This window comes from Bos indicus, chromosome 15 (assembly GCF_029378745.1).
Source record: "Bos indicus isolate NIAB-ARS_2022 breed Sahiwal x Tharparkar chromosome 15, NIAB-ARS_B.indTharparkar_mat_pri_1.0, whole genome shotgun sequence".
Taxonomy (NCBI): domain Eukaryota; kingdom Metazoa; phylum Chordata; class Mammalia; order Artiodactyla; family Bovidae; genus Bos; species Bos indicus.
This window is the reverse complement of record NC_091774.1, coordinates 76,120,744-76,132,512: the sequence shown is the minus strand read 5'-3', so window position 1 is coordinate 76,132,512 and position 11,769 is coordinate 76,120,744. Positions and strand designations below refer to the sequence as shown.

The 11,769-nt window shown below is 51.6% G+C and overlaps 1 long non-coding RNA gene across 1 annotated transcript in view; it reads left to right on the top strand.

Annotated features, from left to right (window-relative positions):
• Positions 1-2,785: 2,785 nt before the first annotated feature.
• Positions 2,786-11,769, top strand: part of LOC139187369 (uncharacterized) — a 34,561-nt gene continuing 25,577 nt past the window's right edge. Inside the window, exon 1 of the long non-coding RNA XR_011570934.1 lies at positions 2,786-2,866. This is a non-coding gene — a long non-coding RNA (uncharacterized lncRNA). The remainder of the gene's footprint in view (positions 2,867-11,769) is intronic.

Below are 11,769 nucleotides of genomic sequence, written 5' to 3'. Positions count from 1 at the left end.
GCTGTGTGACCTTAGACAAGTCACTTTACCTCTCTCATCCTTTAGTGTCTTCATCTGTAAACTGGCGATAATAACATTGACATTATAAGGCTGTGTTGAGGAGGAAATGAGACAATGCCAATGAAAGCACTTTGTAAGCTGTTAAGGCTCTCCCCACATGCACAGTGTTATCAGTATCTCCTGTTGACTGGTCCCCTCTTTTGTGCTTGGAGCCCTTCAGGGTCACTTCCCATCACAGCAGGCAGCCACTTGCTTCTCTTTCCTTGCTGTTCCCTGCATGTGTTTGCCAAGGATCCCAGTGATGCCATCAGTTCATGCATCCGTCCACAACTCATTCAACAAACCTATGTACCTGGCGCTGGAGGTCTGGTAGATTAAAACCTTCAGTGTCTGGTCTTGGAATTTGCTGTCTAGTGGGAGAGACAGTTGTTAACCCAGTTGCCATCCAAATAAATATATTATTACAAACTGTGAAAAGTGCATGAAGTTGCACGGTGAGCTAGAGGAACTCACAGCAGAGAGGAAGATCACAGGAGGCCTCCCCGCAGAGGTGACACTCAGGCTGAGACATCGTTCATGTGGTGGTCTTGCTGTGATGAGTAGAGAGGGATACAGGAAGGATCCAAGGCTCCTTCGTGGCCCTGTGGACCAAGGACTGTGATCCAGCCCATCCCTGGGTACCATAGACCTTCCCACAAGGGCCAGGCTGGCTCCAAACCTCTTCTCCTTGTAACCCCAAGTCTGGGATGGGTCCTTGAGCTCTCCTGGGCCTTGCCCGGGAAAGCCAGAATCTCAGTCCATGACATGGAAGCAAAATTTCCTCTCGCTCTAAGAGGAAGTCTCCAACTTCACATGAATGTATGCTTGGGCTGAGCCTCAGTTTCCCCATTTGAAGGGGTAAGGATTCCTGCTCCACATACCTCCCATGTGAGCACAGGGAACCTGGGGCTGGAGGTGCTCTGCAAAGCCTAAGAGGTGCCTGCTTACATCAGAAACTTCTTTGCCTCCCTTTTTTGTATGTTACTAATCTTTTCTTCACTTCTCAAACTTCTTTGTTGTATAGAACCGAGAATGCGGGTGCAGGGGGTTAAGCCCTGGGTCCTGTGGCTGGTGGGGAAGCTGGGGGCTGTCTGGCCCCAGAGCTCAGGTCCCCATTTTGGACCTCTCCCAGAGCTGGGGCTCAGGGGAGTTCTCAAGGGAATGGGAGGGTGGAAAAGGGGTGGAGGATGGGCAAACAGGGGTCACTGGGGGCTTCCCCCGTGCCTGGAACCCTCTTCCCCAGACAGGCACATGACTCGCTCCCCACTTCCTACAGATCTCTGCCTAGAAGTCGCCTACCCAGGAGGTCTTTCCTGACTGCAGATAGGAAACAGAACACTCACCCTGGGGTTTCCTGACCCCTTACTTAGCCCATGAATATAGCATCTCTTCACCATCTGACCTGTCTAGTGACTCATTAACATGGTTATTGTCTATGTCCCCTGACTGGAACGCAAACGCTAAGAGAGCTGGGCTTCTTGTCTGTCTTGTTTGTTGCGGTATCTCTAGTGTCTGGAATGTTTTCTGGTATGCGGTAGTTGCTCAGCATATAACGGTGGGATCAAAGTGAATGAAGGGATGAATGGAGAGAAGGATGGAAGGATCCATGCGGGGATCTGAACTCTGGTCTTGATGAGGAAAAGAGAAACTCAAGTCCAGGGAATCCCACAGCTGCTGTTACTGGTAAATCTCTGGATGGGGAAGGAACTCAGGCTTGACTTTTGCTCTTGCCAGTTCCCTTCTGGGCATAGCATCTTGTCCCAAACATGCTCAAACCTCTTGTCCTAGAAAATCCATCAGAATTTCAAACTTCAGGAGCAATAGGTCAGGAGCCAGACTGAGGGTCAAATCTCACTTCTGTGGCTTCCTTGCTGTAGGACTTTGGGTAAAGTGACTTGGCTGTCTAAGCCTCCAGTTCCTCATCTGTAAAATGGGTACAATCTTAAGTCTGCACGGAGAGTGTTGCTGTGAGGACCAAGTGCTTACATGTAGAGTGCTTAGCCTGGAATGTGAGAAGGGCTTAATAAAAAAAATTTAAAACAAACAAACAAACAATTTGCTAAGTGCTAACCCTGTGTGCTTATTTCTCACACCCACTCCCTGGGTTAGGTACTGGCATTATTCCCATTTTAAAGATGAGAAAACTGAGGCACTGAGATTTTTGAGTTATTCACCCAAGAGCTCAGATCCAGTGAGTGGGGACTGAAACAAAATGCAAACAGCTGAGACAGATGTGATGATGGAGCTGTGAAAGGCCTCCTGGGCTGGGGTCAGGAGAACACGCTCTGGGCCCCTAACTTGTCAGGTGACCTGGACTGCTTACCTGGCCAGGTGCTGAGGAAGCCCAAGGGAGGACAGCGTCTCACTGAGGGGGTCTGGGGAGCAGGCCCTTGAGATGATGACATTCTGTGTTCTGTTTCTAGGAGCTTTTCTTGGGGGTGGGGGTAGGGTGAAGGAGGAAGCTTCTGGTTATGAAATCCATGCTTGCCCATTTTAGAAAACATGAAAATGACTTAAAAGTATAAAGAAGTAAATTAAAGTGATCTGAAATTTCCCTACCCTGAATATCCAGGGTTGGCTGTTCCGTGCATCTATTTGTTCAACAGTGTTTCTTGAGCCTCCCGTCAGCCAGGCTCTGTTCAGGGCTCCGGGAACCGTGTGTGAGAACAAGCCAGTCCCTGCCCTCTTTGATCTGACGCTTAGAGTGGCTAAGACTTGGGACGGCCTTGATGGGTGTGGTGTGCGAGGGGAGAGGTGGGGCTGGCTGGAGGCACACAGAATCAGGACCTTACCAATTATGAGATTTGCTATTCCGCGTTCTCCACTAGTAAGTGTGAATGCTTTTCATCAATTATTGAATGCAGCTGGGGGTGGAGAGGAGACGCAGGCGGGGCCTGGCAGGAGCGGAGGCTCGGCGACACTTTGTCTTTGGGCCAGGCCCTGGGACAGATGCCGGATTTCTGAAACTTCTGACCTAGTTTCTTGTTCCTTCTGGGTGTTTGTGTCCATCAGGGCCTGGACTCAGCCTCACCCCACCCCTTGTGGCCCAAATCCTGGGGTCGTGTGAGTCATCCAGGGGGGATGCCCTGAAAGTCAGCCTTCCAAGTCACCCAGCCCTCCTGTCTTGCTCAGCTCAGAGTGGGCTGGGGCCCTGCTGAGGCTCACAGCAAGCAAGGCCACAGCCATGGCCAAGGTTAGAGGCCAGGCTCCTTGTATTCTGTATTCTCTTTCTGCTGCCAGCCAGATCTGCCCTAAGCCGGGGTCTGGAGACAGGCTAAGTTCAGCTGGCCAGCCCCCTGCCCCTTCTTCCCTTCCCCTGCATGATCAAGCTTGCTAGAGAAACGGCATCTTTGCCAACAGCTCCTCCTAACGCCTCCTCCTCATGGTGACATCAGAGTACACAGGAGAGGGCAGTGACTCTGCCCTTGCCCTCATTTTCTTCAAGAGCTCAGGAGGCCACCATGGGGCCTGTTTATCTCTCGGCCTTCCCCTCAGCCCAAGAAGCAAGGAAGAGTCACCTTGGCTGACCTGGGCTGGTGGCTCCAAGATGGGACAAGGTCCAGGCTGGGAGGGGGGACTATGAGGTCATCTGGTACCTGGTGTCTCCTCCCCCTACAGGTGAGCTGGTCCAGGCATGGAGTGGGGCTAGGAGAGAAGGTTCTCTTTCTTTCTCACCAGGTCAGGGGAAGATGCCCACCTCCTCTGGGTAAGGCATATACACACACTACCATGTGCGTGTGTGTTAGGACAAATAGGACAACGCACGTGCCCACTCACCCGTGTGTACCTGCGACCACCAGACCGCAGTCTGCGTGGACAGAGGCGAGGGCTGTGCTTTGTTCACTGCTGTGTTCCCATTGCTGCAACAGTGACTGGTGCATAGACAGTGCTAGCTAAACATCCGCCTGATGACGGCTAAGTGGGTGATGGATAGATTTACACCAGTGGATACACACGCATGCGCCTCTGTGGGCGTGCACCAACGTCCATCCTACACACACCTGCCGCAGACACTAGCCCACAAACAGGTACACAAAGACAGGAGCACACAGGTGTGAACCCATGAGTCCATGGGCCCGGGCCAGAGTGCACACGGAGACTCACATATGCACAGCCACGCCCCTAGTGCACATGCGTGTGGACGTTCCCACACACGTTTGTCAAATTCAAGAGCACTGGACAAACCTGAGCGTGCCCTGGTTCAGGTGCTGTGCTAAGTGCCGGGCGGACTTGGGATGCGGAGTCTGGAGGTGGCCTTGCTTGAGCTCTGCCCTCAGGATGGAGGATGTGAGGCGGTATTCAAATAAACAGTGCCAGGGAGTGGAGGAAACTGTGTCTGCGTGTGGATAGATGCGTCTGTGTGTGCGCGCATGGGTTCAAGAAACCCTCGAGCCATCAGAATGGGGAAGCGGGTTCCCAGGTGTATCTCCGGAGGAGTCCAGGGGCGCGGGCTGACCTGAGCGGAGGCCGAGGAGCAGGGAATGTGCTCTTTTAAAACTCATCCGTGGCATATGCTCCTCTGCCAGTGTGCACACCGTGGACACGTAGGTCCGGGTGTGCACAGATGCACACGCCCTTGGGTACATAGGACACCCCCACAGCTGCTCACAGGTGCTCACCTCCGCAGGTCATGCACCCGGACCCTGCAGGTCTGCAGGACCTCTGACAAGGCCTGCAGACACCTCAACTCCTCTTGAGTCAAGGCGGGTACACCGGGAGACTCCCTGAAGGCAATAGGAGCTCCTCCGAGGACTCTATGCATGGCCTAGCTAATCCATTCCGGATGCGGATTATTGATGGGGGCTTGCATCCTCAGGGTAGGAAGAGGTCTGAGATGTCATTGAGTCTTAGAGATGACCCTGGAGGAGAGAGCTTGCTTCAGCCAGCCTTTCTCCTGTCCCTTTAACCACACCAGGCTCTCTCTCTGGTCTGGGGAAGCCCAGAGTGGTGGAACCCTGAGGTCAGGACGGAGGGCTGGCTCCAGTTGTGAAGGGGCCACCCATGAACGACCAAGCCAGTTCCAAGATCTGTTACACAGGGGACGCTGAAGCTCAGAGAAGGGAAAGGTCTTTCCCAGGGTTACACCGAAAGGCACCAGCGAATCTGAGATGAGAACACAGGTCTCCAGGGCACTTACTATATGTAGCGCTGGGATGCAGTAGGGTCTCTCAGCAGACCCTCCTTCCCTCCCCAAACAGAAATCAAGTTTCTCCCCAAACCCCCACCAGACCTTCCCACGAGGTGATGGTTTCTAACCCCACTGTCTGCCCCAGTACCTTAAGCGGTAGCATTTCATGCAGAAGCAGGGGTCTGGACGCAGTGACCTCCCGATGCCCCACCAGCTCATTGGACAGGAGCGCTGGGGGTGCAGAGCCTGTAGCTCAGACCCAGAGTTTTGTGATTGAGGTCAAGGACGGTAGGGAGAGATCCTGAACCTGGAGTCAAAGCCCTTGGTTTCAGTCCCTGGTCTTCTAACCGTGTGACCTTAAGTATGTCCTTTAACTTTCCTGTGCCTCGGTTTTCTCATCTGCACAATGGGGATAACACTTTATTTTGCAGCTTAGTTTGTAAATTAAATGAGCTTAATGCATGGAAAGTTCTTCTCTTTGCAAGGGAGGTAGTACATGCCCACTCTAGAGACGGGAGCAATGATTCTTTTGGTTAAAAGAGTGATTATTGGATTTGTTTGTATGGCCTACAGCCTGGCACAACTCTTGCATATAGTAGGTGCTCTAAATCACAGCTGGTTATTGCCCAAGGGGCTGGGGTGGGCGGCTAACAATGGCTGAGAACTTGGTGCTATTTCACCCTGAAGTGGGAATTTGGGAAGCCTTCCTCTCAGCCTCAGCACATGCACAGTGTCTATCTGAGCGTGGGAGCACGGCTGACAAATGTCCAATGCACAAAGCAACTCAGCCCAGATCAGGCGCCTGATCCCGCACCAGTGCATCGGCTTGAGAAACGAGTTTCGATTTCCGTCTGCCTGTGATAAACAGGCACTCTCATTTGGGGGCTGCAGGCTGCAAGCTCCTAAGCCTGATGCTTAGGGCTTCGATGCTGTGGGCCCAGAGAGGCCCTGCACCTCATCCATGGGCTCTGGGAGAGACAGTTGAAACGTAATCCCAGGGATTTTCTGGTGATGGCTGAGCACCGGGAGGCCTACGGGCTGCTGGGAGATGGGATGTCACGGTTGAGAGCAGCCAGGGGGACACCTCAGCTCCTTCATCCTTCCGGGACTCGGAGGTCTGGGGAGTGGGGCTCATTCTGGGGACTGGAAAAGTGGATCCTGGCTGAGGCAGATTCTCCTGGGGCGCTCTGGCAGCCAGGTTTAGCAAATAAAAGCATAGAATGCCCAGTTCAATTTGCATTTGGGATAAAGAACAAACACTTTAAAAATATAAATAGATTGCCAATATTGAGCTCGATGCACTAAAAAAAATTCTTTGTTTATCTGATATTAAAATTCAACTGGCATCCTGTATTTTATCTGGCAGCCTTATGGAAGCCCCGCTAGCACCAGATGTGTGACCCTGGGCAGAATGCCTTTCTCCTGATCTGTGTTCTGTCCAGTAGAGTGGAGATGAAGCGCCACCCTTGCGGAGCTGTCGTCAGGACTGACAAGATAGTGCAGACAGGTGCTAGACAGTGGTGGCTCAGAGTGAGGGCTCTAGAGCCAAACTGCTTGCATTGCTATCCTGACTCTGCTATTTCTGTGTAACCCTGGATATGTGCCTCAGTTTCCTCATCTGCAAAAAAAAAAAAAAAAAAAAGGATGATTTTCTCAAAGAGTTATGAGCAAGATTAAGCCATAAAATACATAGATAAGTGCTTATCATAGTTCCTGGCACACAGTAGGTGATATGTGAGGATTAGGACTGTTAGCATGGTTTTCTCAGTATTACTAGTATCGTTATTATTGATTGTCCCCTTTTAGTGGCCTCTTAACGCTGTTCCCTTCTTAGCAGCCATCTTCACTTTAATGTGAATTATGGAACAGAACATTTTCCCATAGGGTAGTCGTGAGCGGAGGTTTGGGAAGGGATGATGGAGAGGGAGAATGAGAGCCTGAAGGAAAAGGGCACTGAAAACCATTGGCCCCACACCTCACACCTGGCTCTTTGGAGAAGTCAGGCAGGGAAGAAGAGGGGGGAGCATTCAACAAGGAGTCAGAAAACCTGATTCTGCTGTGTAATCCCTGGCTGCCTTGACACCCAACACCCTGAAGGCCTTGGGAAGTGAGCAGAGATAGAAGTGGCTGACCTGGCTCCCAAGCTTGGAGGCAAGGGTTCCAGGGACCTCCTTTCAGGCATCTGAAACCCAACGTGTCCAAAAACAAACCCCTCATTATTCCCGCACTCCAAACCTGTTTTTCCTGTAGTGGTCCGCATCCCACATGACTGCAAGTCTACCCTTCCGGTTGTTCAAGTCAGAAACATGCACCTCCCCTTGGCTCTGCCCTTCCTTCCACACTCCGCATCCAGTCCCTCAGGAAATCTTGGTGGCTGTACCCAGATCCCACGTCTGGTGACTTCTCCCCACCCCTGCGAGGGCATCACCTAGAGTATTGCAGGGATCTTCTCACAGGACCTCTCCAACCCTAGGATTTGGCTTCTCACGTCCTCCCAAGTCTTCCTTGACCATGAAGCACTGGGCTGGACCAGAGTGATCCTCAGAAAATACAAGTGTGACTTTGAAGGGGAGATCGGGGGTTTGGGGGCAGGGGACAGGAGGCAGGCTCAGGCTGGACCTGGGCTCAGTGAGGCAGTGCGTGAAGACAAGCCACCAGGCTCTCTGAGTAGCTTCTCCAGGAAGAAACCATTTTTGCCAAGCTCATTAAGCTGGAGTCCAGGTCTCCATCAGCAGCCTTTAATGTATCAGCATCTGCTGGGTAGAGGTCTCTCAGTGAGAAGCAGGCTCTGAGCAGTCCCGGGGAGAGGGCTCTACCTTTGTGGGGGGCTTGGGCATCAGCTCCCCGCTCCCTGTCCCCCTACCTCTTCCCCAGTTCACACCCACTGCATCTACAGGCGGGCTAAGAATCTTGGGGGGAGGACTGGGCTGATTTTAATGTAAATGAATCCTTCTTTCTTGCTCTCCAGCAGCCCCAAACTGCTCTAAAAAGAATAATTAACGGGAATGAAAACGCCGGCTCCGGCTCTGAACTGCTTCTCTTGGAGAATTCACAATTCTCTTCTTCCAGGTCCCGTGTCTCCTGCCCCTTCAAGCTCCCCAAGAATGATTTCAGCATTTCAGCTTCAGAGGGACATCCCTGACCTTGTCCCCACTTTGGAGAGGCCATGGCATGGAGGCCTTCTTGTAGGGTGGCCACTGGCGGGTCAAGGTCAGGAGAGGGAGCCAGGGGTGGTGGTGCGGGCACAGTCGGCCTGAACCACTCTGCAGAGACAAGAGGCACAGGCATTTGGTGGCCTTTTCTTTTCCTTCATTTTTCCATGTTAATTTAATTTATTTATTTGACTGTGTTGGGTCTTAGTTGCAGTGCGTGGACTCAGTAATTGCCTAGTACAGGCTTAGGTTCCTCTCTGCATGTGTTGCCCCTTGGCATGTGGAATCTTAGCTCCCAACCAGGGCTCGACCCCCGTTCTCTGCATTGGAAGGCGGACTCTTAACCACTGCACCACCAGGGAAGTCCTAGTGGCCTTTTCTGACAGAGACGGAGGCATCTCTCCTGGCCCAGCCTATCTTTTCCACTCTCCTCCCCTCTGCCTCTCCTTCTCAACACCCCTTCTTCTTCCAAAGCTGATGGTAAAGTTGGGACAACCACCTACCAACCACCATCACAACTAACCCTTACAGGGCGCTTGAGACCAGACGTTTTCCAAGAACTTTGCGTGAATATTGAATCTTCACAACAATCCAGTAAACTGGCCACTATCACAATTCCCTTTCATGGAGGAGGTGACCGAAGCTCAGGTAATGTCACTCATTCAAAGTCACACAGCTAGTGAGAGCCAGAACCAAGATCCATGCCAGAACACGTGACTCTGGAGCCCTGCCCTGGGCCCTGAGCCCTGGCTAGGATGGAGCAGGAAATCTGAGCTCACAGGCCAAGTTCTGATTCATCAACCAATCCCTCTCTCTCAATACTTACCCTCTGGGAGCCCTTTTCCTGCCGCTATCTCGTTCGCAATCACCCCCCTCCCCAACTCCTGCTCTCTCTTTCCCCACAAATGGCCCTAATCATGGCTGATCAGCTCAGCCGTCTGGCAAGGATACAATGGGGACCTGCGTTCTCAAGTGAAATTGGACATAATAAAGAACAAGAGTGTTCAGCCTCAAAAGCCCTTGAGAAGTCCCAGAAGCCCCCTTCAGAATCGCCAGCAAGGGCCCGTTTACCTCCTTGGCCACCACGAACACCGTCTGCTTCCCTCTAAGCCTGCCTTTCAGTTGCGTGTCCTGGCCCGCTCACTTCCTGCTGGGTGGCCCTGTTTTCCTATAGGGTTGAAAGATTAGTCCGGAGGCAGTATTGCACCCTGCTTTCTCCAGGGTAGAGAGAGAGAGAATCGGAGTTCTGTGACGGACTGAACAGGCTTTTGTGGACTAGCCTGGGAGCCAGCCTGACTTTACAAATTTTGTTTCTCTGGAAAATGCATGCTGGGTCCCAGCAACCTGGCTTATTCACTGACCGAGGTGGACATGGCTTATCAATTTGGCTTCTTGTAACCTCAAAATGCCTTTAGCATCAGCTCAGCTTAGAGGAAGATAAAAAGGCCCTTTCTGCCCTCAGTCTTCCCGACCTCAGCTCTAGAAATATTAAGACACCCCCAACCTCTTCACCCCATAACTCACTTTGGAATGCTAGTAAATAGCCCAAGGGAAGGAGGGGTGGGAAAGGAGGAAGGAGACAGCTGGGTGTGTTGGACAGAAGAAAAGGAGATGGCCTCTGTGTTCATTTGCTGGGGCTGTCTTAACAAAGACCACAGACAGGGTGGCTTAAACAACAGAAATTTATTTTCCGGAGGCTAGAACCCTAAGGTCGAGGGGGGTTTCTCCTGAGGCCTCTCTCCTTGGCTTGCAGATGGACGCCTTCTTGCTGTGTCTTCACATGGCCTTCCCTCTGGACGGGTCTGTGTCCAAACTTCCTCTTATAAGGACACCAGTCATGTAGGATTAGGGTCCACCCTAATGATCTTATTTTAATTCAATTAAGTCTTTAAAGACTGTACCTCCAAACACAGTCACATTTTGAAGCACCGGGATTAGGACTTCAACATATGAGTTTAGGGGGCGTAATTCTGCCCCAACAGTAGCCACTTACCCATATGGAATTTCAAGCACCCTGTATGGCCTGGTGTGTGCGTGCATGCTAGGTCACTTCTGTTGTATTCAACTCTTTGCGATCCTGTGGACTGTAGCTCGCCAGGCTCCTTGGTCAGTGGGATTCTCCAGGCAAGAATACTGGAGTGGGCTGCCATGCCCTTCTCCAGAGGATCCAGAGGATCCAAGCCCAGGGACTGAACTCATGTCTCCTGTGTCTCCTGCACTGGCAGGCTGGTTCTGTACCACTAGAGCCACCTAGGGCCTGATGGGGGACGTTTAAGCTTGACAGGAGGTGGTCCCCACACAACATGAAGCATAATGGAAGGTGCAACGAACACCTGCTGTTTCCCCCACCTTTGGTAACTGATTATTTGGGATCCTGAGGCAATGAAGTATAGATAGAGACTGATTCAGCTCATGGCATCTGTAGAAACTTGATTGACACCAGGATGCTGTCGGCATCTTGGGATCAGGCCAAGAGTGTTGCACATCTAAAGGCAGAGGAATTTCTTCAGAATCTAAAGTTTAGATTTAAGCTTTTGTGAGTCAAAAATTCCTTCTCACACTGGGTGGGTGTTTCTCACCCTCCATCCCCACAATGGCCAGGACAAGTGGCGAGTGCTTTATAGGAGGAGCAAGCCCTCCAGTGCCCCTTATATCTGCAGTGTGAAAATGTTTGTCTTTGAAATTCTCACTAAGAATTTCATCTCCCTCTGGTGACTGGCCCATGTGTCCTGGAACCTTTTTGGATGTATCTGGGGTTTACATGGCATCTTCAAGTAAGGATATTGATTGGGTCATTTTGTGTGTGTGTGCTAAGTCACTCCAGTCGTGTCTGACTCTTTGCAACCCCATACACTGTAACCCTCCAGGCTCCTTCTGTCCATGGGATTCTCCAGGCAAGAATCCTGGAGGGGATTGCCATTCCCTTCTACAGGGGATCTTCCTGACCCGGGGATTGCACCTGAATCTCTTACGTCTTTTGCATTGGTAGGAGCGTTCTTTAGCACTAGGGCCACCAGGGAAGTCCAACCAGCAGATTATCAGAAACCCCAAAAGGCAGAAAGCAAGCCTGTCACCTACGGGAAAGTGAAACCTCGAAGCCAACATAGAGCAGATTGGTCCCAGGAAGACTCTTTTCTTCAATTAGACAGTGCAGGGCAACTGAGAACTGGATCCCAGGGAACAAGTCAGGAAAAGTAGGGAAAGAGTGAATCTGACTTCAGACTTTCATTGTTTGACAGAGGAACCCACTATGGCCCCCCTTCAATGGAAAGGGTCCAAGGTTTGGGTTCTAAGAAGACCTGGGTCCATATCCCGGTTGTGTGACCCTGGGTAAGTCACTTAATCCCTCTGGATCCTGTTTTTGCATCTGTAAAATGGGGATGGTGAGGGACAGGGAAGCCTCATGCTGCAGTCCAGGGGGTTGTGAAGAGTCAGACACGACTTGGCGAC